At 40.7% G+C, this 27,811-nt stretch overlaps 1 non-coding gene across 1 annotated transcript in view; it reads left to right on the top strand.

Moving 5' to 3' along the window:
- Nucleotides 1-27,811, top strand: part of LOC128684217 (uncharacterized) — a 182,254-nt gene that overhangs the window by 50,321 nt on the left and 104,122 nt on the right. Inside the window, exon 2 of the transcript XR_011393174.1 lies at nucleotides 17,648-17,694. This is a non-coding gene — a transcript (uncharacterized protein). The remainder of the gene's footprint in view (nucleotides 1-17,647; nucleotides 17,695-27,811) is intronic.

Below are 27,811 nucleotides of genomic sequence, written 5' to 3' on the forward strand. Positions count from 1 at the left end.
TACTTCACTGCCACAAATACACCTGTGTTCGGCGAGAATAGGGGCGGCAAGTCGAAGGGCAACACCGATGCGGATGGTCTGTGGGTCGAGACGTGTGCCAAGGCTGGAGTTGGGAACAGCCAACAGAAAATCCCCAGCATGAGGGGCTCTCACTGCCAGTAGGCGGGCTCTATCCTTCCCTGGCACACTCTGAAGCATTGTTGAGGCAATATTTTTCCACTATTGGACCATCCCAGTGCGATTGTTTGTAGTTGTTGGGGGGAGCAGGTCTGGCTCCAGAGCCCGTTAGATTATCCCAGATCATTGCTCCGTCAATGAATTTTTGGTCCTGGACTCCTATCTTGTCCCTAAGATGTTCAGGGAGAATCGCTGCTACAAGCTCTCTGGATGCAATACACGAGGACAGAAAAGCAGGTAACACAATCTGTGATGACTTGCGGACACCAATGCCTCCTAGTCTGACTGGAAGTGTAGCTTGGTTCCACTGCCCGTCTTCTAGAGTAAGGTTAAGTACTTTCGTAAAAATCTGCCTCAGAATACTGTCATATTCGTGCAGTATAGGGTTATCATATGAAGGTGCACATCTTAGGAAATATGTCAACCTGGGCAGACTCAAGCACTTTGTGAGAAGGTACAAGGCATCGTGGGTGTCCAGATTGCCTATTCGTTGTTCCATTCTCCTTAACTCTTCCAATTTCTTCCTGAGAATTGTGTCAATGGCATTGCTTCCCAGAGGTGCTCCTAGCAAGACACTATTTGTGGGGGCAATGACTGCTGCTCCTGGTAGTTTTGATCTCACTGCATTTATCACTTGTTGACTGACTGAGATGATTTCACATTTGGATGGATTCAGGATGAGACCCATTTCCTGTCCCCGTGTCATTACCTGTGTAAGGTCATGTAGGAGGGACTCTTTTGTATATATATATATATATATATATATATATATATATATATATATATATATATATATATATATATATATATATATATATATATATATAATTACACACAACATCTAGGTTTTTCTTCTATTTTTCTTAATAGTTATTGCTCTTCTTTATTTCTTCTATTCTCCATGGGGAAGTAAAAATAATCTTTACTCTGTAAACCATCCATGTCGTATGAGGCGAATAAAATGTCGGGAGCAAGAGGCTAGTAATCCCTTCTCCTGTGCACATTACTAAAACAAAGAAGAAAAACTTCATAAAACTGGGATGCATGAATGTGCGTGGATGTAGTGCGGATGATAAAAAAGAGATGATTGCTAATGTTATTAATGAAAAGAAGTCCTGGCTGTCAGCAAAACAAAATTGAAGGGGGTAGGTGAGTTTCAGTAGGGAGAAATAAATGGGATTAAGACAGGAGTATCTTGAGAGAGTTAGAGCTAAAGAAGGGGTAGCAATAATGTTGAAGAATCAGTTATGGAAGGAGAAGACGGAATATAAATGTATAAATTCAAGGATTATGTGGATTAAAATAAGGGTCATAATAAGTGTGTATGCACCTGGAGAGGAGAGGAGTGTAGAGGAGAAAGAGAGAGATTTTGGGAGATGTTAAGCGAGTGTGTAGGAACTTTTGAACCAAGTGAGAGTAATTGTGGTAGGGGACCTAAATGCTACGTAGGAGAAACATTTAGAGAGGGTGTGGTAGGTAAGTTTGGGGTGCCAGGAGTAAATGATAATGGGAGCCCTTTGATTGAACTTTGTATAGAAAAGGGTCTGATTATAGGTAATACATATTATAAGAAAAAGAGAATAAATAAGTATACAAGATATGATGTAGGGCGTAATGACATTAGTTCGTTGGATTATGTATTGGTAGATAAAAGACTGTTGGGTAGACTTCAACATGTACATGTTTACAGTGGGGCCACAAATATATCAGATCACTTTTTAGTTGTAGCTACAGCGAGAGTAAAAGGTAGATGGGATACGAGGAAAACAGAAGCAGTAAGTAAGAGAGAGGTGAAGGTTTATAAGCTAAAGGAGGAAGTTAGGGTAAGATATAAACAGCTATTGGAGGATACATGGACTAGTGAGAATAGAGGCAATGGGGTAGATGATGTATGGGGTAGGTTTAAGAATGTAGTGTTAGAGTGTTCAGCAGAAGTTTGTGGTTACAGGAAAGTGGGTGCGGGAGGGAAGAGAGATTGGTGAAATGATGTAGAGTAGTAAGAGACAAAAAGTTAGCATATGAGAGGTTTTTACAAATAGAAGTGAAGCAAGGAGGGAGGGGTATATGGAGAGAAAAAGAGAGGCTAAGAGTGGTGAAGCACTGTAAAAAGGGAGCAAATGAGAGTGGGTGAGATGTTATCAACAAATTTTGCTGAAAATAAGAAAGTTTTAGAGTGAGATTAATAAGTTGAGGAAGTCTAGGGAACAAATGGATTGGTAGTCAAAAATAGGAGACTTATTAAATGAAGAGCTAGAGGTATCGGGAAGATGGAGGGAATATTTTGAGGAATTATTAAATGTTGATGAAGATAGGGAAGCTGTGATTTCGTGTATAGGGCAAGGATAACATCTTGCAGGAGTGAGGAAGAGCCAGTTGTGAGTGTAGGGAAAGTTCGTGAGGCAGTGGGTAGAATGAAAGAAGGTAAGGCAGCTGGGACTGATGGGATAAAGATAGAAATGTTAAAAGCAGGTGGAGATATAGTTTTGGAGTGCTTAGTGCTTTTTATGTAATAAATGTATGTAAGAAGGTAAGGTACCTAGGTATTGGCAGAGTGCATGCATAGTTTCTTTGTATAAAGGCATAGGGAACAAAAGAGTGCAAAAATTGTAGGGGAATAAGTCTGTTGAGTATACTTGGTAAAGTGTATGGTAGAGTTGAAAGAATTAAGAATAAGACGGAGAGTAGGATAGATTAACAATGAGGCTTCAGGAAATGTGGGTGTGTAGACCAAGTGTTTATATTGAAACATATAGGTGAACAGTATTTAGATAAGGGTAAAGAGGTTTTTGTGGCCTTTATGTAGGTTTACGGTATGTAACATACTGTCCTCTTTTGAGTTAGTACCTTATAACGTTCAGTCATAGTACAGAATATCTGGTTTCACTTTTGTTGTAGTTAGTACGACAGTATGTATAAATTCTCTCCTTACTTTGGTTACTGTTTGTGTTTTCCTTAGATAATATTTGTTACATGATGTATAATTATTACATTTGTATGTGGTATTATATGGCCATGGAAAGCTTATTACATTTGTTGACAGATAAGGCCTGTTTTGTTATTTTTATGTGCTGTGATGTACTTTTTAATAAAATATAAAAAAAAAACTGATACTACGATCTTTATCTCACCAACTCAGCCAGCCAATCACAATGTAACTCTTACGTGTTATTTCATCTCTGTTCACACCATTTTACATACTCATTTAGTATTCTTTGTATGAATTGATAAGTCCCTAGTGGACGAAATTTCTTTTTAAATAAAATGCCATAACGTGTATAATGTCCTAATTACTTACTGTCGGTAAATTCAACCATTCTATTACCATGTTCAGAACTGTAGAATAACCTGTGGACTCCTGTTACCTTCAACTCTTTGAAGCTACGGAATCCGTAATGCTTGACGATATCCTCGTTAGCCGACCGAGTCTCCCGGATCAAACTGACAAGTATAAAATTCAGATTGTGTGATGGAATATGAATGGGAAATACAGTTAGATTTAGTGCTCGTAATGTAACTTGTGCAGAATAAGGACGCAGTACATTGATGGTATATCGAATTACTCAAACAGGAAAAAAAAATGTCTGCAGCGAGGCGTAACTGGCTTTCATGGGCATTCAGCTCAGCCGTAAGGCTCCAAGATTGATTCCATGGCACGGAACAACATATGGGCACGTTTCCTTACATCCCTGCTTACTTAGTACCAACAATAAGCACCTATCTGTTAACAGATTGTTGTATCGTTGCGTCCAGGGAAAAAAAATGCTATGGAAACAACACTGAAAACTTCGGTACTGCCTGAAGTATTCAAATGTTGGATAAAAAAAATGCAAGCACAATGTGATGTATCTAATAGTTATAAAACCTGTCTTTGACTTCATCCCTTCCTCACATTTTTCAAGAAACAAGGATTTTCACCTGACAAGCCAAAAAATGTGTTCTCTTCGTCTGGATACAAGACCAGCGTCTCTTGAGATGGGTCATTGTTAGATGTTAAGTCAAACATTCACTGGCCCACCCGAGCCACCAAGATACCATTTATCACTGCACACTCAAGATGTGCCAACTGCATGATACCTCCGGGAGACGGTTTTTCTCAATCCATCGTATCCATGAATTAAGCTATCTAAATAAAATTATACTATTACTTTCGATCTAAAAAGCAAAAGTATTCACTATTATATCTATGCGAAAGAAAACCATTAAAGTATAAGCCGAAGAGGAGGACCCAAACCATAAACATGGGTTGATAAATATCTGAGTTCGTGCTTACTAAACCAGCCAGCCTAGCTCATCACTCTTCAACACCACGGTAATCAATTCTTCGCCCACACTTAACCTGTGGAGCAACGAGCTTCTCTTTTTATAGATGTGCCAAGTACACGAAGAATATAGTGTCAGCTGCAGCATTAAAATATGAGCTAAATGATTACTGTTTATAATAATTATTATTATTATTATCATAACCAAGCGCTAAACCCGTAAGGGCCATAAGACCTATGAACTATCTACATATGCGTTGAGTACGCTACACAGAGCTTACACTTGTCGAAATTTCGCTGACTTTTTAAACATGAAAGGAATAGGTATAGTAACTAAGAAGAATACAACAATAGGCAGGTGAAACTTGACAGTAAATACATTTGCAAATAAATGTTAAAATAAACACTTATATAAACACTCAAATATAAAGGAAAGTTCACCTGAAGATTCTTCCCTTTAAACAAAGTTAACAAATATACTGATACATGTATCCCCGGTGACCGGCCGAGGATACATGTATCCCCGGTGACCGGCCGAGGATACATGTATCCCCGGTGACCGGCCGAGGATACATGTATCCCCGGTGACCAGCCGAGGATCCATGTATCCCCGGTGACCCCGGTGACCTGCAGAGGATACATGTATCCCCGGTGACCGGCCGAGGATACATGTATCCCCGGTGACCGGCCGAGGATACATGTATCCCCGGTGACCAGCCGAGGATACATGTATCCCCGGTGACCGGCCGAGGATACATGTATCCCCGGTGACCGGCCGAGGATACATGTATCCCCGGTGACCGGCCGAGGATACATGTATCCCCGGTGACCAGCCGAGGATACATGTATCCCCGGTGACCGGCCGAGGATACATGTATCCCCGGTGACCGGCCGAGGATACATGTATCCCCGGTGACCGGCCGAGGATACATGTATCCCCGGTGACCAGCCGAGGATACATGTATCCCCGGTGACCGTTCAATGATACATGTATCCCCGGTGACCGTTCAATGATACATGTATCCCCAGTGACCGGCCAGGGATACATGCATCCCCGGTGACCGGCCAAGGATACATGTATCCCCGGTGACCGGCCAAGGATACATGTATCCCCGGTGACCGGCCAAGGATACATGTATCCCCGGTGACCGGCCAAGGATACATGTATCCCCGGTGACCGGCCAAGGATACATGTATCCCCGGTGACCGGCCAAGGATACATGCATCCCCGGTGACCGGCCAAGGATACATGTATCCCTGGTGACCGGCCAAGGATACATGTATCCCGGTGACCGGTCAATGATACATGTATCCTCGGTGACCGGCCAAAGATACATATATCCCCGGTGACCGGCCAAGGATACATGTATCCCCGGTGACCGGCCAAGGATACATGTATCCACGGTGACCGGCCAAAGATACATGTATCCACGTCGACCGGCCAAGGATACGTGTAGCAAAAACTTACCTTCCTGGAAGTGAGCGACCACAATGGCTGGGACGCCCTGTTCTTTTCACTACTGATATTTCGACTACTTCTGAACACTGATCTTGAACACTAGGTCACTAACGTTGAATTGAACACAAGAGGTCACTTACACTGATCACTAGAGATTACTAATGAAAATTTTGAAACTTATCTATCAAGAATTTTTAGTATAATTGAAATTTGATACTTATCTATCGAGAAATTTATAATTCCTAAACCAGGGAGTTTCAGAATATATATATACACTGAAATATACACACTTTTCTAAACAGACGACTGCCCTAGGTAGCGTCCAAGACATTACACATCCCTGGCTGCAGCAACTCAACTCAAGAGTGTTTAATAGAGTTTAAAGTCTATCGACTACATGAGGGTCATTAAGGTTGTCGTAACTTATTCACCCTGGTCAAGAATACTATAATTCCTAAAAGGTGGATCAAATTAAACTCTCGGATTATAAACACAAAGTTGGTTCGTTAATGAGGTTGCAAGCCTATCAACTGTACTACGGTCATTAAAACTGCACGTAACCTTATCGTCACCAGACACGAATGATTAACCCTTTTAATATGGGTCAAAATAAACTCTCAGCGTATATACGCCTAATGAAATATACCTCGGTGTGTATAACCTGCGACTGAAAGCTTATATATATATTGTGTACATATTTTGTGAACTGCACTACACAATGTCACACGATTACTGTTTGGTAGTCTTTCTTGAAACTGATCCGATTTTACTCATTTGTTCGGATGATTCACTTAACTATTTGCTACATTTTATCCACCACGAATGTTTCTAATGGGGTTATTTCGCCTAGCTTAATGTCTGTCCACTGCAAATGTTTCGCGTGCGTAATTAACAAATGAAAGGTACTAAATCAGATTGGACACCCTCTTCTTAAGATAATTTCTCTCTCTCTCTCTCTCTCTCTCTCTCTCTCTCTCTCTCTCTCTCTCTCTCTCTCTCTCTCTCTCTCTCTCTCTCTCTCTCTCTCTCTCTCTCTCTCTCTCTCTCTCTCTCCTGCCAGTTAGCTTCGGCAACTCACTGTTTTATTCGAGTCTGTATACTTTTTAAGGTTTCCTTATTTATAAATGAATTAGTCTCTCGTCAGAAATTTTATTATACAATGAGAGGCAAGATGGGAATTACTTTTTTTTTTTTTACAGGCAAGAAAAAACCCACTGTGACATGAAGACTGTTACCCTACACCGGTATATAATTAATATGTAATTTTTAAAGGGGGTGGACCGGAAAGCCAGCGGAAGGCCTCGGTCGGATGACCAAAAAAACTCCAGTGGTGTCAGGAAACACTTACCCCATTTCCTAACGATTCTTACCTAACCTAACCAGTATATTAGCAGTTTCTTAATCACTGATAACCAGCGCTGGTACAACACCGGTTGCTTTATTACTCAGAGCCAGTACAGAATGACACCAGTTGCTTGATTACTGACTCCTCATTTAACAAGCATTAAGATACAACTTTCTCATATCTTAAAGAAAAAAACATCACTAGGTGGCGTATGGGAAGGCTTCGTACCTTTGTATATAATGGTAGTAACTGTAGTGATAGTAGTGACAATAGTGGTAGTAGGTATAATAATAGAGGTGGTGGTGATAGAAGTGAGAACAGCGGTGGTAGGAATAGAAATGTTGGTAGAAAATAAAGAAGTAATTGTAGTATTAGTGGTGGTAGTGATATTTGCTGTAGGGGTAATACTGGTGGTAGTGACAGTTGTGATGGTACTGTAGTGGTGGTAGATACATGCACAAAAGCATACATATAGGTTATCCATATACATTTATATAGCCTAGCCTAGTCCATCCCACAGATTGCATCTGTATGTGCACTCTCTGTAGGGACTAAGTGAGCTCAAACTCAACATGAACACAAATCACATACACCAGCGAGTTCAAAAAGATTACATAGTCCAATGAGTTGACATTGATAAAATCCACAATGGGTAGCAACAAGCCAGGTCTGTATATTGCATTTATATAATAACATCTGGGTTACAGATACTATTATCATTGTCAACTACATTCTGTATTCTCTGCAAATTCTGTTGATAATATTCCCAACTTCAAAAAAGGTGCCATGATATTGGGGAAGGGCTTTTGTTCCAGAGAATTGAATGATTCCTTCCCTTCTTTGGATTCAACTTTATTACCGCCTAGTACACTGTATGACCCTTACATATTTAGTATTTTCCAACCAACCGAATGAATCACAGGGTATATACACCTAGAAGTGTCTCAGTATATATACACTGAGCTTACTTTTAACTCTATTTTAAGAGCCGAAGTATTCTCGACTAGTAAACAAGCGACATATAGCCTATAAGTAGTCGATAGGCTTTAAGCCTAAAATTCAACCCTAACCTTATGAATTTTATTGATATCTTCACCTATTATTAGTATTATAATTTTGACTTCTAATACAATTACGAAGTTATAAAGCTTGTTATGACTTTTATGAAAATTAAAATGAGTCTGAAAGATAAAACATGCATGCTAGGCAATAGTATATTTCACTATTTGGACTTCAGTCCAAACACAAAACATTCTCATTTTACCTATCTTAATTGCCTGTTACTCAATTAGCTGGTGCTCAGTATCTATCTATGTGTTAAAGAAAATTTCATATTCACTTTGATTTTTGAGTACCCGCTTTGAATTGGAATAAGCGAAAAGAAAGAGCTTTGCTTGTCTCGTGTGAATTACTGAAAAATGATTAGATCGAACTTTTAGGTTGCATTGCTCAATCTGTTTTAGCAACTATGAATTATGCTCGGCGAAGTGGAGAGGTGGGGATGGGAGCATAAGCGTATTTATATGCGAGTATAAGTACTGCCAAAATCAGGTGGGAATTTTTTTCCTGACGCTGGTCTCTCTGCTCTATGATAATCCTCTCAGCGGAACGAGTCATTAGATTGAAAACCCACGTCATGTTGCGTTTATTCTATTTCCTTGAAAATCTTACTTAACCTTTCCCAGCGCATCAGACTATATTTTTCAAAATTTTCTCGTCGAAATAAACATGTAGCATATATATATATATATATATATATATATATATATATATATATATATATATATATATATATATATATATATGTGTGTGTGTGTGTGTGTGTGTGTGTGTGTGTGTGTGTGTGTACTCACCTAATTGTGGTTGCAGGGGTCGAGACTCAGCTCCTGGCCCCGCCTCTTCACTGATTGCTACTAGGTCCTCTCTCTCTCTGCTTCCTGAGCTTTATCATACCTCTTCTTAAAACTATGTGTCGTTCCTGCCTCCACTACTTCACTTGCTAGGCTATTCCACTTCCTGACGACTCTATGACTGAAGAAATACTTGCTAACGTCCCTGTGACTCGTCTTCAGCTTCCAGTTGTGACCCCTTGTTCCTGTGTCCCCTCTCTGGAACATCCTATCTCTGTCCACCTTGTCTATTCCCCGCAGTATCTTGTATGTCGTTATCATGTCTCCCCTGACCCTTCTGTCCTCCAGTGTCGTCAGTCCGATTTCCCTCAACCTTTCCTCGTACGACATTCCCCTGAGCTCTGGGACTAGCCTTGTTGCAAACCTTTGTACTTTCTCTAACTTCTTGACGTGCTTGACCAGGTGTGGGTTCCAGACTGGTGCTGCATACTCCAGTATGGGCCTAACATACACAGTGTACAGTGTCTTGAAAGATTCCTTATTAAGGTATCGGAACGCTATTCTCAGGTTTGCCAGGCGCCCGTATGCTGCAGCAGTTATTTGGTTGATGTGTGCCTCCGGTGACGTGCTCGGTGTTATGGTCACCCCGAGGTCTTTCTCTCTGAGTGAGGTCTGTAGTCTTTGTCCACCTAGCCTATACTCTGTCTGCGGTCTTCTTTGCCCCTCCCCAATCTTCATGACTTTGCATTTGGCAGGATTGAATTCGAGAAGCCAGTTTCTGGACTACATGTCCAGCCTGTCCAGGTCTCTTTGCAGTCCTGCCTCATCCTCGTCCGATTTAATTCTTCTCATCAACTTCACGTCATCTGCGAACAGGGACACTTCAGAGTCTATTCCTTCCATCATGTCGTTCACATATATCAAAAATAGCACTGGTCCTAGAACTGACCCCTGTGGGACCCCGCTCGTAACAGGCGCCCACTGTGATACCTCTTCACGTACCATGACTCGTTGCTGCCTCCCTGTCAGGTATTCCCTTATCCATTGCAGCGCCCTCCCTTTTACATGCGCCTGATCCTCCAGCTTCTGCACTAATCTCTTGTGGGGAACTGTGTCAAAGGCCTTCCTGCAGTCTAGGAAAACGCAATCTACCCACCCCTCTCTCTCGTGTCTTACTTCTGTTACCTTGTCATAAAACTCCAGGAGGTTTGTGATACAGGATTTGCCTTCCATGAACCCATGCTGGTTCCTTTCCAGGTGTTCGACCACTCTCCTCCTGATAATCTTCTCCATGACTTTGCACACAATACATGTCAGAGACACAGGTCTGTAGTTTAGTGCCTCGTTTCTGTTTCCTTTCTTAAATATGGGGACTACATTAGCTGTCTTCCATTTCTCAAGTAGTTGCCCAGTTTCAAGGGATGTGTTGAAGATTGTGGTTAGAGGCACGCACGGCATCTCTGCTCCTTCTCTAAGGACCCATGGGGAGATGTTGTCCGGTCCCATCGCCTTTGAGGTGTCAAGGTCACTTAAGAGCTTCTTCACCTCCTCCTCGGTTGTTCGTATGTCATCCAACACTTGTTGGTATATTCCCTCTTGATGTTCCCGTCTGTGCTGTCTTCCCACAGCCCTTCCTGTCTCTACTGTAAAAACTTCCTTAAATCTCCTGTTCAGCTCCTCACATACCTCCTGATCAATTCTTGTGAGCTCTCCACCTTCTCTCCCTAATCTGATCACCTGGTCTTTGACTGTTGTCTTCCTCCTGATGTGGCTATACAAGTTTTGGGTCAGTCTTGATTCTCGATGCTATGTCATTTTCATACTGTCGCTGGGCCTCCCTCCTTACCTGTGCGTACTCGTTCCTGGCTTTGCGACTGATCTCCCTATTTTCGTGTGTTCTCTGCCTTCTGTACTTTTTCCATTCTCTATTGCACTTTGTTTTTGCCTCCTTACACCGTCGGGTAAACTAGGGGCTTGTTCTGGTCTTCCCGTTGTTACTGTTGCCCTTGGGAATAAACTTTTCCACTGCCTCCTTGCATTTTGTTGTTACATATTCCATCATTTCATTTACTGGCTTTCCTGCCAGTTCTCTGTCCCACTGGACTTCCCGCAGGAAGTTCTTCAACCCTATGTAGTCCCCTCTTTTATAGCCAGGCTTTTCCCATTCAACTCCTGTTATTCTCTCCACTTGCAGCTCTACTATGTATTCAAAGCACAGAACCACGTGGTCGCTAGCTCCTAGGGGACTCTCATACTTGATGTCCTCAATGTCTGAGCTGCCCAGGGTGAACACAAGGTCCAATCTTGCTGGTTCGTCCTCCCCTCTCACTCTGGTAGTGTCCTTAACATGTTGGTGCATGAGGTTTTCCAGCACCACGTCCAGCATCCTGGGTCTCCATGTTTCGGGACCCCTATGTGGCTCCAGGTTTTCCCAGTTGATCTCCCTGTGGTTGAAATCCCCCATAACCAGCAACTTTGCTCTGCTGGAATGAGCTCTTCTTGCCACCTCAGCAAGTGTGTCCACCATTGCTCTGTTGCTCTCTTCATATTCCTCTCTTGGCCTCCTGCAGTTCTGTGGTGGATTATACATCACTGCAATGACCACTTTGTGTTCCCCAGACTGAAGTGTACCTGCTATGTAGTCTCTCCCGTCTCATCTATGCCTTCCATTTTCTCGAATTTCCATCTGTTTTTTACGAGCAGAGCAACCCCACCTCCCCCCCCCCTGCCCCTTCTATCTTTCCTCATGATCTGGTATCCTGGTGGGAAGACTGCATCTGTTATTGTCTCCGTGACTTTTGTTTCTGTAACTGCTATGATGTCTGGGGACTTCTCATTGATTCTTTCTTGCCATTCCTCATGTTTATTCGTTAATCCATCTGCATTTGTGTACCAAACCTTTAACTTCTGTTCTAATACTGTAACTGTGGTGCGGGGGGTGGAAACAGAGGGATCGGTGTGTGATGGTTGGTTTGAATTGTTCAGTTGCCTTGGGGGTGTCGTGGCTGGAGTCCTTCTGCAGGTGTTTCTGGGGGGTGTGCTTGTCCTTCCATTTGATCCTGGGTTATTCTGCTCTCCTTTTTCATTTCCTCCCATTTCTCCTTTCGTTTTTGAACTCTCTCTTTCATCGTCTTCCTTTCGTCCTGTGTTCTGTCTCGATCGAGGTACACACTCCGGAACTCCTGCTTGCCTCTCAGCCGTGCTTTCTGATACATACATACCAGTAATTCTGGGTTGTAAAAAGCGGAACTTGCTACTAGGGTCTAAAGCTTCTATGAGTGTCTACCCTTGTGTGTGTGTGTGCGTGTGTGTGAGGGAGGGATGGTTGGGGGGGGAGGTGGTGTGGTTGAAAGATCCGTTATACCTCTCTGTCGTGTAGGCTCAAATTTAGTCTCAGCTATCTTTCCTAGTAAGATAAGATATGATAAGATTTCGTTCGGATTTTTAACCCCGGAGGGTTAGCCACCCAGGATAACCCAAGAAAGTCAGTGCGTCATCGAGGACTGTCTAACTTATTGCCATTGGGGTCCTTAATCTTGTCCCCCAGGATGCGACCCACACCAGTCGACTAACACCCAGGTACCTATTTGCTGCTAGGTGAACAGGACAACAGGTGTAAGGAAACGTGTCGAAATGTTTCCACCCGCCGGGAATCGAACCCGGGCCCTCCGTGTGTGAAGCGGGAGCTTTAGCCACCAGGCTAAAGCTCCACTTATTGCCCTTTCTGGATTTAAGTATCAATTATTGCTGGTTATTATCCTATTCCTTGTTCACATTGAGAGAGGACCTCCTAGCTTCCTAAGTATTCTTACTGCTAATAACTACCGGTAGTAACACTGCCTTACCCCTACATTACCCCTCGCTTGTCTGCTGTCCTCCTCACACTCTCCTCAACACTATCTTCACTTTAACTATGCTATTTCTACTCTAATTCTGGTAATAGCTTGCAGGAGTGAGTGACCAGTATCTAACAGTGATGCAAGGCCAGAAGCCAGGGCCTGCAACATGCAAACCACAATAGGTGAGTGAATACTTGTGTGTGTGGGGGGGGGTGCCGAATGGGTAAAACTTGCGATTTTTGGTTTAATAGCAACGCGAATAAGGCAAGCGAACACTTGTGTATGCAGTAATTCCGCAAAAATCATTCTGAAACTAACGAAAAAAATAAATTTCATTGTGTTTATTATTAAGTTATTAAGTAAGTAAGTAAGTAAGTTTATTAGGTATACACAAATACAGTTACATAGAATTATCATACATAGCAGCATATGTGTAGAGAATCTAGGATAACCCAAAAAAGTAAGACAGAGTGACTTATTTCCATTGGGGTCCTTTTACCTTATTATTATAACATAAAGGTTATAATATTTTCTTATTATTCTATAATGAAGATAACATCTTATTATCATACTAAAAAGACTATCAACTACACGAGGGTCATTAAGACTATCTACAATATGAGGGTCATTACTAGGAATAAGGTAAAATTTACACGTATGTTAGCTAAAAAATAGAAGATCATTCCCCTCCCTTTCTGTAGCTACATTCATCAGCCACCTTTTGGCACTCTTCTTGAACTAGTTCATGCTATGACTGGCTTTGACATGTGCGGGAAGTCTGTTCCATTCCTTTATTGCTGTACAATAAAAGGTGTTTGACGCCTGGCCAATGACTGTGGGTACTACAAAGTTGTGCTCTCTCCCTCTAGTACTATGATTGCTTTGGTTCCCAACCTTGACAAAATTGACAGCAAGATATTCTGGACACTGTTTGTGAGCAGTTTTATAAACATGATTTAGCTTCAGTTGTTTTACTCTGTCTTCAACATTCATCATATCCAACTGCTGTAATTCATCCTGGCCTACATGTTCTCTTGGTCCCTGCCCCAGGATGAATGTTACGATTTTGTTTTGGGTGATTTACAGTCTATCTTTCATTTTTTTTTGTCAAGGCAGAGTACCATGAAGAGCAAGCGTAATCCATATGGCATTGTATAAGGGCTAGACATAGGCTCCTGCGAGCCTCAGTAGGTAGACACTGTGCTTGTCTATACAGGAACTTCAGTCTGGCATTTGCTTTCTTTACTACACTGTTCCCTATCAATTCTCCTGACATGCATGGGTCAAAGGGGATTCCCAGATATTTTACTGATGAAACCAAAGTGATAGGCTCCCCATTACACTGGACATTAAAATTATTTACCCTTCTCAGTTTATGTTTCGTGCCAAAGAGAATGGCTTCAGTTTTCCCGAGGTGTAATGATAATTTGTTATCTACTAACCATTTGCTGCAGGACTCCAGTTCCAGTGTTAAAACATTAGCTATATCTTGTGGATCTTTACCTGACACTAACAGGGCACTGTCATCTGCATACAGTAGGAGTTTGCACTTGACACTGATAGGCATGTCATTGACATAACATAAGAATAATAAGGGACCTAGAATACTATCTTGGGGAACTCAACGTGCTATCGACAGGGGTTCTGATTCCGTTTTGTTGATTTTGACAATTTGTCTCCTGTTGCTAAGGTAGAGCTTAAACCAGTCTACAGAACCTATACCGATAGCTTGAAGTTTCTTACATAATATATTGTGGTTGACAGTATCGAAGGCCTTTTGCAGGTCTAAGGTTACCATACCTATGAGGTTCCCCTTTGACATTTCAGTTCTCAGGTAATCCATCAGATTAATTAGGGAGGTGTCGGTTGAGTAAGATCTTCTAAAGCCCGATTGATAGCTATGGAGAATGTTGTTGTCATTAAGGTACTTAACTACTTGAGAGCACACCGCCCTCTATAGAATTTTGGATATTATACTGAGTATACTAACAGGCCTATAGTTGCTGACACCAGACCTACTATTTTCTTGAAGATAGGAGTAACTCTGGCCTCCTTGAACCCCTCAGGTACGGTATTAGTGGTGATTGATAGATTTATTATGTGGGGATTAGTCACTAGTGGCGTTTCACAAGGATCAGTTTTAGGTCCTCTCTTGTTCATAATTTACATTATTGACCTTGATGAAGGGATTACGAGTGACATGAGTAAATTTGCTGATGATACAAAGATAGGCCGTATAATTCACTCTGAGGAGGATATCAATGAACTCCAGGACGATTTGGACAAATTAATGTCTTGGTCTGAAAAATGGCAGATGAAGTTCAATGTGGATAAGTGTAAGGTACTTGCCCTTGGTAATGAAAATAACCCTCGAAGCTATAATCTAGGTGAAGTAGAGCTTGATCATACAGAATGTGAAAAAAACTTGGGAGTCATGGTAAGCAGAAATCTAAAGCCCAGACAGCAGTGCCTTAGTGTGCGCAACAAGGCCAACAGATTACTTGGATTTATCTCAAGAAGTATAAGTAACAAAAGTCCAAAAGTTATTTTACAGCTCTATACATCACTAGTGAGGCCTCATTTAGATTATGCTGCTCAGTTTTGGTCTCCTTACTACAGGATGGATATAGACTCATTAGAGAACATACAGAGAAGAATGACTAAAATTATTTACTGTGTAAGGAACCTCCCATATGAGAAAGTAGTATCAAGCAAGTTCATGTTCGACAGGAATATAATTGAATCTTGTTTCATAAAAAGCAGTTTTGGCAATAATATGAATATTTCCTTTGGTTTATATAAATTAGATCCATTTATAATTAATAGAATTTGGGAAGAATTTAATAATACACTGGACAAATAATAATTTTTAAAAAATTTTCTTGGGTAGAATAGTTTGTTGGTGGGTTGTGCGAAGGACCTGTCCAGTTGGGCCGGCGCGCGTCAGGTGTTTAACCGTTTGTGGGATCTGATAGTGAGGTGTTGGCCAGACCCCTTATATACCTTCCTTGGATGCTTTACTTTCATAGTTCCTTGATAATGTGAGTAGTCACGAAAGCGCTTGGAATTTCTCTATTCTTTCACAGTGGTTGTTTTGCATATTCTGAAATCACCTGTTTACTGTGATCTTATTGCATATATATATATATATATATATATATATATATATATATATATATATATATATATATATATATATATATATATATATATATATATATATATATATATATATATATATATATATATATAATTAAAACAATATAAGCCTGTTGAATGGTTAACATTAAATACCTACGGTTTTGCAAAATATTCAATTCTTAATTAAAATTATATGAATTTTCTTGGGGAATAAGACATGCACAACACCTGGGCATCTGTACGACCGAAGAGTTTCGTCTGTGCAGCATTCTTCTTCGGTTGTCTACAAGCCAATATAACGGTGAAGACAGGAGCTATAATAGTTTTGAGGTGATCCGTCCCTCAACCGTGATCACCGAAGCATTAATCCCTCAACCGTGATCACCGAAGCATTAATCCCTCAACCGTGATCACCGAAGCATTAATCCCTCAACCGTGATCACCGAAGCATTAATCCCTCAACCGTGATCACCGAAGCATTAATCCCTCAACCGTGATCACCGAAGCATTAATCCCTCAACCGTGATCACCGAAGCATTAATCCCTCAACCGTGATCACCGAAGCATTAATCCCTCAAACTGATCACCACAAATTTACGTCTACTGTCTCCAGTGTCATATTCACCTATTTTCGACTGAAGACGCCTGCTGCAGTTGACACGTTTCAGCAGATAGATGCCCAAGTGTTACACATGTAGTGTATTCAGCAAGTTGTCGGTATCATTCCATCAAAATATGATGAATTCTCGTCTCCAAAATTGGTACATGAAATGCAAGAGCAAAATTTAGATGAATCCAAATACATCCTCTTCCCTGAAATGCACAGAAGAGACTGATTTTCTTCTCACTAATACAGCGATGAGTTGAATGAAGGCAAGTACGTTGCAACTGAGGCATTCTCTGATAGCCTCATGTCCTCATTAAGAATCTCGGGTGAGCAACCACCAGTGTGCAAGTCTTGCAGATCACATCAAAAGCGACAAGCCAGAGACAAGTTACTCTACTTGATCTTTCATTTTCCCCACCATATTATACTGACAAACAACTGAGGTACACGTCCTTTGTTGTAAGAGAGAGTGAAAAAAAATGAATATACCGAAAGCAAAAAGCAGCCCACATAATCTTTTCCTAACTGCTCGAGGCTGGCTGGCTGCAGTTAGACCATTGCAAAATATTTAGTGATGAAAGCCTTTAAATGTTAAAAAATACTTATTTTTCAAGCTACAGGAAATCTTATTTTAAATAACTGATTACATGTATCTTAAATTACATCTCGCATACAGCCGATTGGCTTCAGATTCAACAAAATAATAAATTGAACGCTTCGGTTTGTCTAAACGAGGTCAAATAAATGTTTTGTTTAATAAATGAATTTTTAATGTGAAAGTATACTGAAGCGAGTCCACTAATAAAAATTTACACTAATATAAATTAAGAAAATTAATGTAAGATTTAACCATGCAAGAATGTTTTCAAAATATTTTCATCGTTGTAGTATTAACAAGGAAAATGATAAAATTATGTACATAAGTTTTTAGTTGCAAATATAAATTCCTAATCTATAACACCTTTCACAGATTAGGCGATGGTGAGCCAAGTTGTTCAACACAAAGCTACAGGAAAGGTAAGTTATTATGCTTTAAGTTGACTCAATATTGACGTTTGTGTCACTGAGAGTTTACTTTAATCCCTGTTTTAGGGATTAAAGTATTCATGACGCAGTGAATACGTGATTATTATTATTATTATTATTATTAAAGATTCGCCGGTATTCTCCCGGCCCGGGCCTTTTCCAAGTGGTGGCCCGGCCTTGGCTCCCTCTTTAGGGAGTGTCTGAGACCTAAGTCTCCCATGGGAGGAGGCACAAATACCTCCTCATCTTTGGGACCAATTGTCCGCAGGCCTAGCCACAAGCTAGGCCTCTCTGGTCTGCCATCCCCGCCCCAAGGGGGCTAATGGGAATGACAGTCTTGTGAGCTACAAGCTCCGGCTCAGGCACCTACCCAACCCTAGAAGGGTTAGACATGGTATCGATCTATGTGATAGGCAGCCTTAATGACCCTTGTGTACTCAACAGGTTTTAAACCTCATTATTCTAATCGTCTATGCGTGTAGTTTATTGTGTCTAGGTTTTGTTAGAACAATACTTAACTTCAGAGACCGACATCTTCAATCATCGATTTTTTATATGAATGAAAAATATTTACATTTAATTATTTCTGCAAAGGTGATTTTCGCCGAAACAATTTATAAATTCTGGCCACAAAATAGAGCGAAACACCAACGTCAAAGACCTGGGAATGATCATGTCGGAGGATCTCACCTTCAAGGACCATAACATTGTATCAATCGCATCTGCTAGAAAAATGACAGGATGGATAATGAGAACCTTCAAAACTAGGGAGGCCAAGCCCATGATGACACTCTTCAGGTCACTTGTTCTATCTAGGCTGGAATATTGCTGCACACTAACAGCACCTTTCAAGGCAGGTGAAATTGCTGACCTAGAAAATGTACAGAGAACCTTCACGGCACGCATAACGGAGATAAAACACCTCAATTACTGGGAGCGCTTGAGGTTCCTAAACCTGTATTCCCTGGAACGCAGGCGGGAGAGATACATGATTATATACACCACCTGGAAAATCCTAGAGGGACTAGTACCGAACTTGCACACGAAAATCACTCACTACGAAAGCAAAAGACTTGGCAGACGATCCACCATCCCCCCAATGAAAAGCAGGGGTGTCACTAGCACGTTAAGAGACCATACAATAAGTGTCAGGGGCCCGAGACTGTTCAACTGCCTCCCAGCATACATAAGGGGGATTACCAACAGACCCCTGGCAGTCTTCAAGCTGGCACTGGACAAGCACCTAAAGTCGGTTCCTGACCAGCCGGGCTGTGGCTCGTACGTTGGTTTGCGTGCAGCCAGCAGCAACAGCCTGGTTGATCAGGCTCTGATCCACCAGGAGGCCTGGTCACAGACCGGGCCGCGGGGGCGTTGACCCCCGGAACTCTCTCCAGGTAAACAAGCGTGAGATTTTCATAGACGACGTTTCGGTCCAGCTGGTTGGATAGTTGTCAATTAGATACAGATGAATGTCAAAGAAAGTCATTACGAACAAATTCATACTGACAAGGTAAAGCATCAAACAATTAATAATAATAATAATAATAATAATAATAATAATAATATTATTATTATTATTATTATTATTATTATTATTATTATTATTTTTATATGGGGAAGTGTTACACCTATAAGGTCATTCAGCACCTGGGGAATGGGAAGTAACCAAATTCAATCCAAGAAAGAGGAGGGCAAGTCTAATTAATCCTTTGATCAAGAGCTCACCAGCTAGAAGATACTAGAAAGAAATGTCACCAGTAAACAAAGACTGACTTAGTTAAAATCAAAGACTAACTTAGGAAAAATTTCGCCACCAGTGGTTTTTTTCATCCTTAAGTCACTTGTTGTGAAACGTCTCTCTTACACGTGTTTTGACCAGTTACATATGTGTGCTTTACCTGCAGCTTGTGGGTATCACCATCCTACTTCCACCAGTGCTAACTTACAACTTCCTCATTTCATAACGACACACAACACACTAACCTGATTATTATTATAATAAAAAACTGACCTGAGAAGCACTGGTAATAATAAGAACTGATTAAACTACTATATGTTATCATCTACGTATGTAAATTGTGCTAGAGCTTAGGACACTCGGAAACTGCTAGGGTCTTATTTCCTTCTTTCACATCAAATGTTACTTTGACTTCAACTACTGGTGTTTCCCAAGTATAAAATACAGTAACGTTTTATAAGTGTCCTGTGCACACTGTCACTGGAAAGGTAGGCAGGTTGGTAGGGGGCTGTGTGTATGTACTCTCCTAAGTGTGGTTGCAGGGATCGAGTCATAGCTTCTGGCCCTGCCTCTTCACTGGTTCACTCTCTCCCTGCTCCATGAGCCTTACCATACCTCTTCTTTAAGCTATATATGGTTCCTGCCTCCACTATATCACATTCCAGACTGTTCCAACGCTTTGACTAAAGAAATACTTCCTAACATCCCTTTGACTCATCTGACTCTTCAATTTCCAACTGTGACCCTTTGTTGCTGTGTCCCAGCGTGTGTGCGTACTCACAGGGATAGAGTCATAGCTCTTGGCCTCGCCTCTTCACTGGTCGCTACTGGGTCACTCTCCCTGAACCATGAGCTTTATCATACCTCTGCTTAAAGCTATGTATGGATCCTGCCTCCATTACATCGCTTCCTAAACTATTCCACTTCCTGACTACTCTGTGACTGAAGAAATACTTCCTAACATCCCTGTGATTCATCTGTGCCTTCAACTTCCACCTGTGTCCCTTTGCTCTGTGTGTGTGTGTGTGTGTGTGTGTGTGTGTGTGTGTGTGTGTACTCACCTAGTTGTACTCACCTAGTTGAGGTTGCGGGGGTCGAGTCCGAGCTCCTGGCCCCGCCTCTTCACTGATCGCTACTAGGTCACTCTCCCTGAGCCGTGAGCTTTATCATACCTCTGCTTAAAGCTATGTATGGATCCTGCCTCCACTACATCGCTTCCCAAACTATTCCACTTACTGATTACTCTGTGGCTGAAGAAATACTTCCTAACATCCCTGTGATTCATCTGTGTCTTCAGCTTCCAACTGTGTCCCCTTGTTACTGTGTCCAATCTCTGGAACATCCTGTCTTTGTCCACCTTGTCAATTCCTCTCAGTATTTTGTATGTCGTTATCATGTCCCCCCTATCTCTCCTGTCCTCCAGTGTCGTCAGGTTGATTTCCCTTAACCTCTCCTCGTAGGACATACCTCTTAGCTCTGGGACTAGTCTTGTTGCAAACCTTTGCACTTTCTCTAGTTTCTTTACGTGCTTGGCTAGGTGTGGGTTCCAAACTGGTGCCGCATACTCCAATATGGGCCTAACGTATACGGTGTACAGGGTCCTGAACGATTCCTTATTAAGATGTCGGAATGCTGTTCTGAGGTTTGCTAGGCGCCCATATGCTGCAGCAGTTATTTGGTTGATGTGCGCTTCAGGAGATGTGCCTGGTGTTATACTCACCCCAAGATCTTTTTCCTTGAGTGAGGTTTGTAGTCTCTGACCCCCTAGACTGTACTCCGTCTGCGGCCTTCTTTGCCCTTCCCCAATCTTCATGACTTTGCACTTGGTGGGATTGAACTCCAGGAGCCAATTGCTGGACCAGGTCTGCAGCCTGTCCAGATCCCTTTGTAGTTCTGCCTGGTCTTCGATCGAGTGTATTCTTCTCATCAACTTCACGTCATCTGCAAACAGGGACACCTCAGAGTCTATTCCTTCCGTCATGTCGTTCACAAATACCAGAAACAGCACTGGTCCTAGGACTGACCCCTGCGGGACCCCGCTGGTCACAGGTGCCCACTCTGACACCTCGCCACGTACCATGACTCGCTGCTGTCTTCCTGACAAGTATTCCCTGATCCATTGTAGTGCCTTCCCTGTTATCCCTGCTTGGTCCTCCAGTTTTTGCACCAATCTCTTGTGTGGAACTGTGTCAAACGCCTTCTTGCAGTGTTTGTGTGTGTGTGTGTGTGTGTGTGTGTGTGTGTCCGCTAAGTTTTCAGCCGGGCTGTGAGAAAATCACAAATTAATCCACTTTTTGACAGACTACCCCCGGCACTCTGCACAAGCAGGAAGGTCCCAACCAGCCCAGACTTAAGATTAAATTTACTTAAGGTTGAGCTTGACCACTTCGGCAAAAAAGTTAGTGCAAGTTTATGTCACCGTTTGATCTTTGTATAATTAAGATTTTTTTTCTAATTTAATTTAGGAAGCGCGTGCACGCACGCACACGCGAACAGGACAGACAAAGGGAGAAATTATTTATGAGTAATAAGAACATAAGAAAGAAGGAACACTGCAACAGGCCTACTGACCCATTCGGAACATATCCATGTCCCTCTCCCCGGATTAGCCCAATGACCCACCCAGTCTGGTCACCTCCACTCAAGGAAGGAGCACGGCACCAGACCCAGCAGCACAAGCTAGTCAGGTCCAACTCACACCCACCCATACCCACTCATGTATTTATCTAACCTATTTTTAAAACTACACGTTTTAGCCTCAATAACTGTACTCGGGAGTTTGTTTCACTCATCCACAACTCTATTACCAAAACGGTGCTTTCCTATATCCTTCCTGAATCTGAATTTTTCCAACTTGAAACCATTGCTGCGAGTCCTGTCTTGGCTGGAAATTTTCAGCAAGCTATTTACATCCTCTTTATTTATTCCTGTTTTCCATTTATACACCTCGATCATATCCCCCCTAATTCTACGCCTTTCGAGAGAGTGCAGATTCAGGGCCCTCAGTCTATCCTCATAGGGAAGATTTCTGATACATGGGATCATCTTTGTCATCCTCTTCTGTACGTTTTCCAGAGCATTTATATCCATTCTGTAATACGGTGACCAGAACTGAGCAGCATAGTCTAAATGAAGCCTAACCAAGGATATATCGAGTTGAAGAACAACCTAAGGACTTCTATTATTTATACTTCTATATGTGAAGCCAAGAATTTTGTTAGCTTTATTGCGAACACTAATGCACTGTTGTCTTGGTTTTAGATTACTGCTAACCAGAACTCCTAAATCCTTTTCGCAATCAGTAGTATTAAGATCTACATTATTTAGTTTATATGTGGCATGGTTATTTACCTGTCCAACATTTAGAACTTTGTATTTGTCAATAGGCTTCCCCATATTGACGTTTAGTCGGTCTAGTGATGTAAGGTGTGCCGCATTATAATGTGGTGAAGTGGTGTGCCGCGTTATAATGCCTTTTAATAACGGTATGAGACACTATCTGCGGAAAATCCAGGGGAGGAGGATATTAAATATTTAAGTTATGATAAGCAGCTAAAGGATTTGCACTTACTCATGAAATTTAATTACCCTCAAGTGAGGTTCCTCAATGCTGGTGAGAGGCTCTTTATCAAAGGAACCGGATCTATCTTCCCCTCCTTGGATTGAACCTGATTGCCTCTTATTCCCCTAGGCGCTGTATAACCCCTACGAGTTTAGTGCTCCACCATGATAAGCTAGGGGCAAGACTCGCATATATACTGTACTTTATTATGCAGATAATCATAAAATTTAAATAGGAGTGCTGCGAATATGACACATGAGCATGACGCATGACACATGGGGAAAAACAATGTTGGAAAGCAGTAGTGACGATGGCTGGCAGATGCAACACTGTCAGTTAACATCCCAGCCTAGCCTACCTTACATGGTCTTACTGCTCTTTTTTTAAGTTGATTTGCCCATGGAAAAAAGACATGCAACATAATGCGACCCTTTACTGACATTTTGCCCACACGTTGGGCTTGATAAAGTCACAAACATCCGATACAATGTACACAAAACGTTGCCAGGAAAAATCACACTGAACTGTATTTGTCTTTTTTCCCCATCGTATCTTAATTTTATATCATTCCATTGGTTGTTCCACGCAGTATTCCTTGTGATTTTACACATTTTTCAGTCTTACCTCATGTAACGGGTCATCCTTGTGATTAAGACCCTTGTCAGGAAACACTTGCTCTGTTTCTTGACACAAAACAATAATTTCCATACTCAGTTTGTATACAGTCTGATGCCAGCCAACCACCGTACATCCTCACTTTTTATGTATTCTGATTTATGCACTGAGAACATCCGTTTATATATACATGAGAAGTATATGCATATGTTCATACACACTCATAGATTCCTTCAATCCCAACAGGTTCACATTTGGAATACAAGCATTTTTTATTGGTGGTGAACAAGGTTCCATGTTAAGTCGATAAGTTTTAAACTATATTAACCATCCTACATCCTGGTGCCTTTCCTTTCTACATTCCTGTGATCAGACATCCTGTTGCATTCTTTCCCTGCTATTTTTTTCCTACCATCTCTAATACATTTTCTAAATAATATTCGAGTTTTTCATGTTGTACTGTCAATGCTAGTTTTTATGTTCCGTATTCCTTCATTATTGCTTGCTTCACTTTATGTAGTACTCAAATAATGATTATTTTGGCTTTATTTCCATAGCGGGTTGGTTGGTTTAAGCTTAAAATATATCAGTTACACGAGATTCTTAGATTCCAATTCACCTGTACACAACCACTCAAAGATAATTTCTGTTACACACACGCACATTACGGGACTTAAGCCCAAAGACCATCTTGGGACTTGGGATGGATATTAGCAAGAATAACGTTAAACAAACCATACCACGGGCGGGGATAGAATGGTTAAGAATATGACCAAACTGTTGTGTTACACTGCTGTACAAGTGTTGGTCAGAATCACGTATTGCAACATTCCAAAATTTTGTTGACAGGTACTTATCGGATTACTGCAGTGTTCCCCTAGAGGACGGTACTAGAAATACATAAATAACCAGCAAATGTTCCGACTTTGATCATTTGCGGGTTATTTCCCCTCAAGGAAGGTTCGTTGATGTTGGTGAGGGGCTCTTGATTTAGGGAATTGGATCTGTGCTCCAGTTCCCCGAATTAAGCCTGAATGCCTTCCACATCCCCCCCCCAGGCGCTGTATAATCCTCCGGGTTTAGCGCTTCCCCTTGATTATAATAATAATAATAATGCGGGTTATTTGTGTATTGTTCCACTCACGGTATTGTGCCTTTTTGTTCCTTCGGTACTTGAAAGTCAGACTTACCTTAGCTTGATCTAGTGACTGAGCGGAGAAACTTACGGTGTCGTCTGGAAGCTGATAAGCGATGGCTTGATTGAAGATACATTGTCTGTTCCACGAACATGATTCACGGGGACGTCGTACTTATGTTCGTCATTTTACTCACGTTAAACACCGTCCTTGGAAGCACCGTTTTGAAATTTCTATCACGTACAACAGCGTACTGTTTCTAGTTCACTGCACAGGCTATACTGTTTATTATAGTTCAGACTTGTTTCACATCACTCGACTCTCACTTTCACTCGTTCACGAAGGTTCACTCGTAAACATTCATTCTTAATGACTATGGTTAATAACATCCCACAATTAAGATGATACTGACGATACACTGCTCAACAAGGGCATGGAAGTTGTTTTTAACGCTGCGACGACTGCCTCACTCTTCTCCTTAATTACCCTCTTAACGCGACTGAATCGCTACCACTAATGCCGCTTGTGGTTAAATCAGATCACAAACTAGAGTTAATACTGACACATACCTCCATTAAGGCTATTTCCAGGCATTTTTAACGTTTCAAAGTCGTGTAACCACCCCAGGCTAAACTCCAATGTGCAACTGACCGCTGTCGGCTCAGCCGCGGGAAAAAATTGAGCTGGAGAGCAATGATACCAACTTGATAATGTCTGTATGTCAGAGAGTCAAACGTCCCTCTTGACTAGGAGGCATTCTTAACTTAATTCGTCTTACTAGCTACATCACTGTGATAAGGACTTAATAGTTATCTTACCTAGAATGTCTTAAAATATGAGTTCCTGCTGGACACATAATCTGCCAGGATTGTCACCCTGACTTCTTGGAGGGAAACCAGAGCGCATTGGACATGTCTCTCAGAGTGCTGGCGGGAATCATTCACGATACTCTCCTATGAGGAAACTTGCCCCTCCCCCCCATTTCTCATGCTGCTACCTTTACAGAATTGCAAAGCTCCTGCTGATGCACTGAGAAGTATGAAAGTACTAGAGCTAAAGATTTCCAATCCCCGTGGATTGCCCTGCACACACACACACAAACACACACACACACACACACACACACACACACACACACACACACACACACACACACACACACACACACACACATATATTTATATATATATAATATATATACATATATATATATAATATATATACATATATATATATATATATATATATATATATATATATATATATATATATATATGTCGTGCCGAATAGGCAGAACTTGCGATCTTGGCTTAAATAGCAAGGCTCATCTTGCCATATAGGACAAGCTAAAATTTGTGTATGGAATAATTTCGCCAAAATCATTCTGAACCTAACGAAAAAAAATATATTTCACTGAGTTTGTTTAGTATTAAATTATTGTAAACAAATCTAAAAATATATTTAGTTGGGTTAGGCTAAAATAAATTACTCTTGTTATAATAAGGTTAGGTAAGTTTTCTAAGATTCTTTTGGTGCAAAATTAAAAATTTTTACATCAACATTAATGAAAAAAATATATCTTTAAACGTATAAGAGGAAATTTTAGAAAGGACTTAATTTTAAATGAGTTTTTGCTAATTGACCAGTTTTACATATTCGGCACGACATATATATATATATATATATATATATATATATATATATATATATATATATATATATATATATATATATATATATATATATATATATATATATACATAATATACCATGCCAAACTGCAGCCAGCCGGGATTCGATCCTGCTACACATTCTCCCGTCTCAAGAGGAAGGGCAATGTTCACATCGCCTTAATCACTTAATCAGCGATCCTTCAAGAATCATGCACCCAGTAGAGCTAGGTGCTGTCCTGTCTCTTGAGACCGGATAATGTGTCGCAGGATCTAATCCCGGCTGACTGCAGTCTGGCAACTGTTTCAGTACCACTTGTTTCGTGGTTTCATTACTATATAAACTGCTTGTGGAGGCTGGTATTCAAACGGGAGATGGTTGAAATTAGCCTTCAGCTTACCACTACCATGAGTATCCTCATATCATGAACAACACCTAGCTCTACTGGGTGCATGATTCTTGTAGGATCGCTGGTTAAGTGGTTAAGGCGATGTGAACATTGTTCTGCCTCTTGAGACGGGAGAATGTGTAGCAGGATCGAATCCCGGCTGGCTGCAGTTTGGCATATATATATATATATATATATATATATATATATATATATATATATATATATATATATATATATATATATATATATATATATATATATATATATATATATATATATATATATATATATATATATATATATATATATGTCGTGCCGAATATGTAAAACTGGTCAATTAGCAAGAACTCATTTAAAATTAAGTCCTTTCTGAAATTTTCTTTTATACGTTTAAATATATTTTTTCATTAATGTTAATGTAAATTTTTTTAATTTTGCACCAAAAGAATCTTAGAAAACTTACCTAACTTTATTATAACAAGAACAATTTATTTTAGCCTAACCCAACTAAATATATTTTGGATTTGTTTACAATAATTTAATACTAAACAAACACAGTGAAATATATTTTTTTCGTTAGGTTCAGAATGATTTTGGCGAAATTATTGCGTACACAAATTTTCACTTGTCCTATATGGCAAGATGAGCGTTGCTATTTAAGCCAAGATCGCAAGTTCTGCCTATTCGGCACGACATATGTATATATATATATATATATATATATATATATATATATATATATATATATATATATATATATATATATATATATATATATATACATATATACATATATATAGGATGGGGTCCACCTCTGGTGTAAATTGTGGGTCCCATAGCCTCGGATAATTGGATAAAAAGGCTTCAAGGAAGAATATTTGGATTTCTTCCTGAAGCCGTTTGAATATTCCACTTCCCCTACCACCCCATCTTTTAATATTTTTTTTTTACCAATAGGAATATTTTATTACATAATATGGTACGGAAGATTTAAG

Source organism: Cherax quadricarinatus, chromosome 4, assembly GCF_038502225.1.
Source record: "Cherax quadricarinatus isolate ZL_2023a chromosome 4, ASM3850222v1, whole genome shotgun sequence".
Lineage (NCBI taxonomy): Eukaryota > Metazoa > Arthropoda > Malacostraca > Decapoda > Parastacidae > Cherax > Cherax quadricarinatus.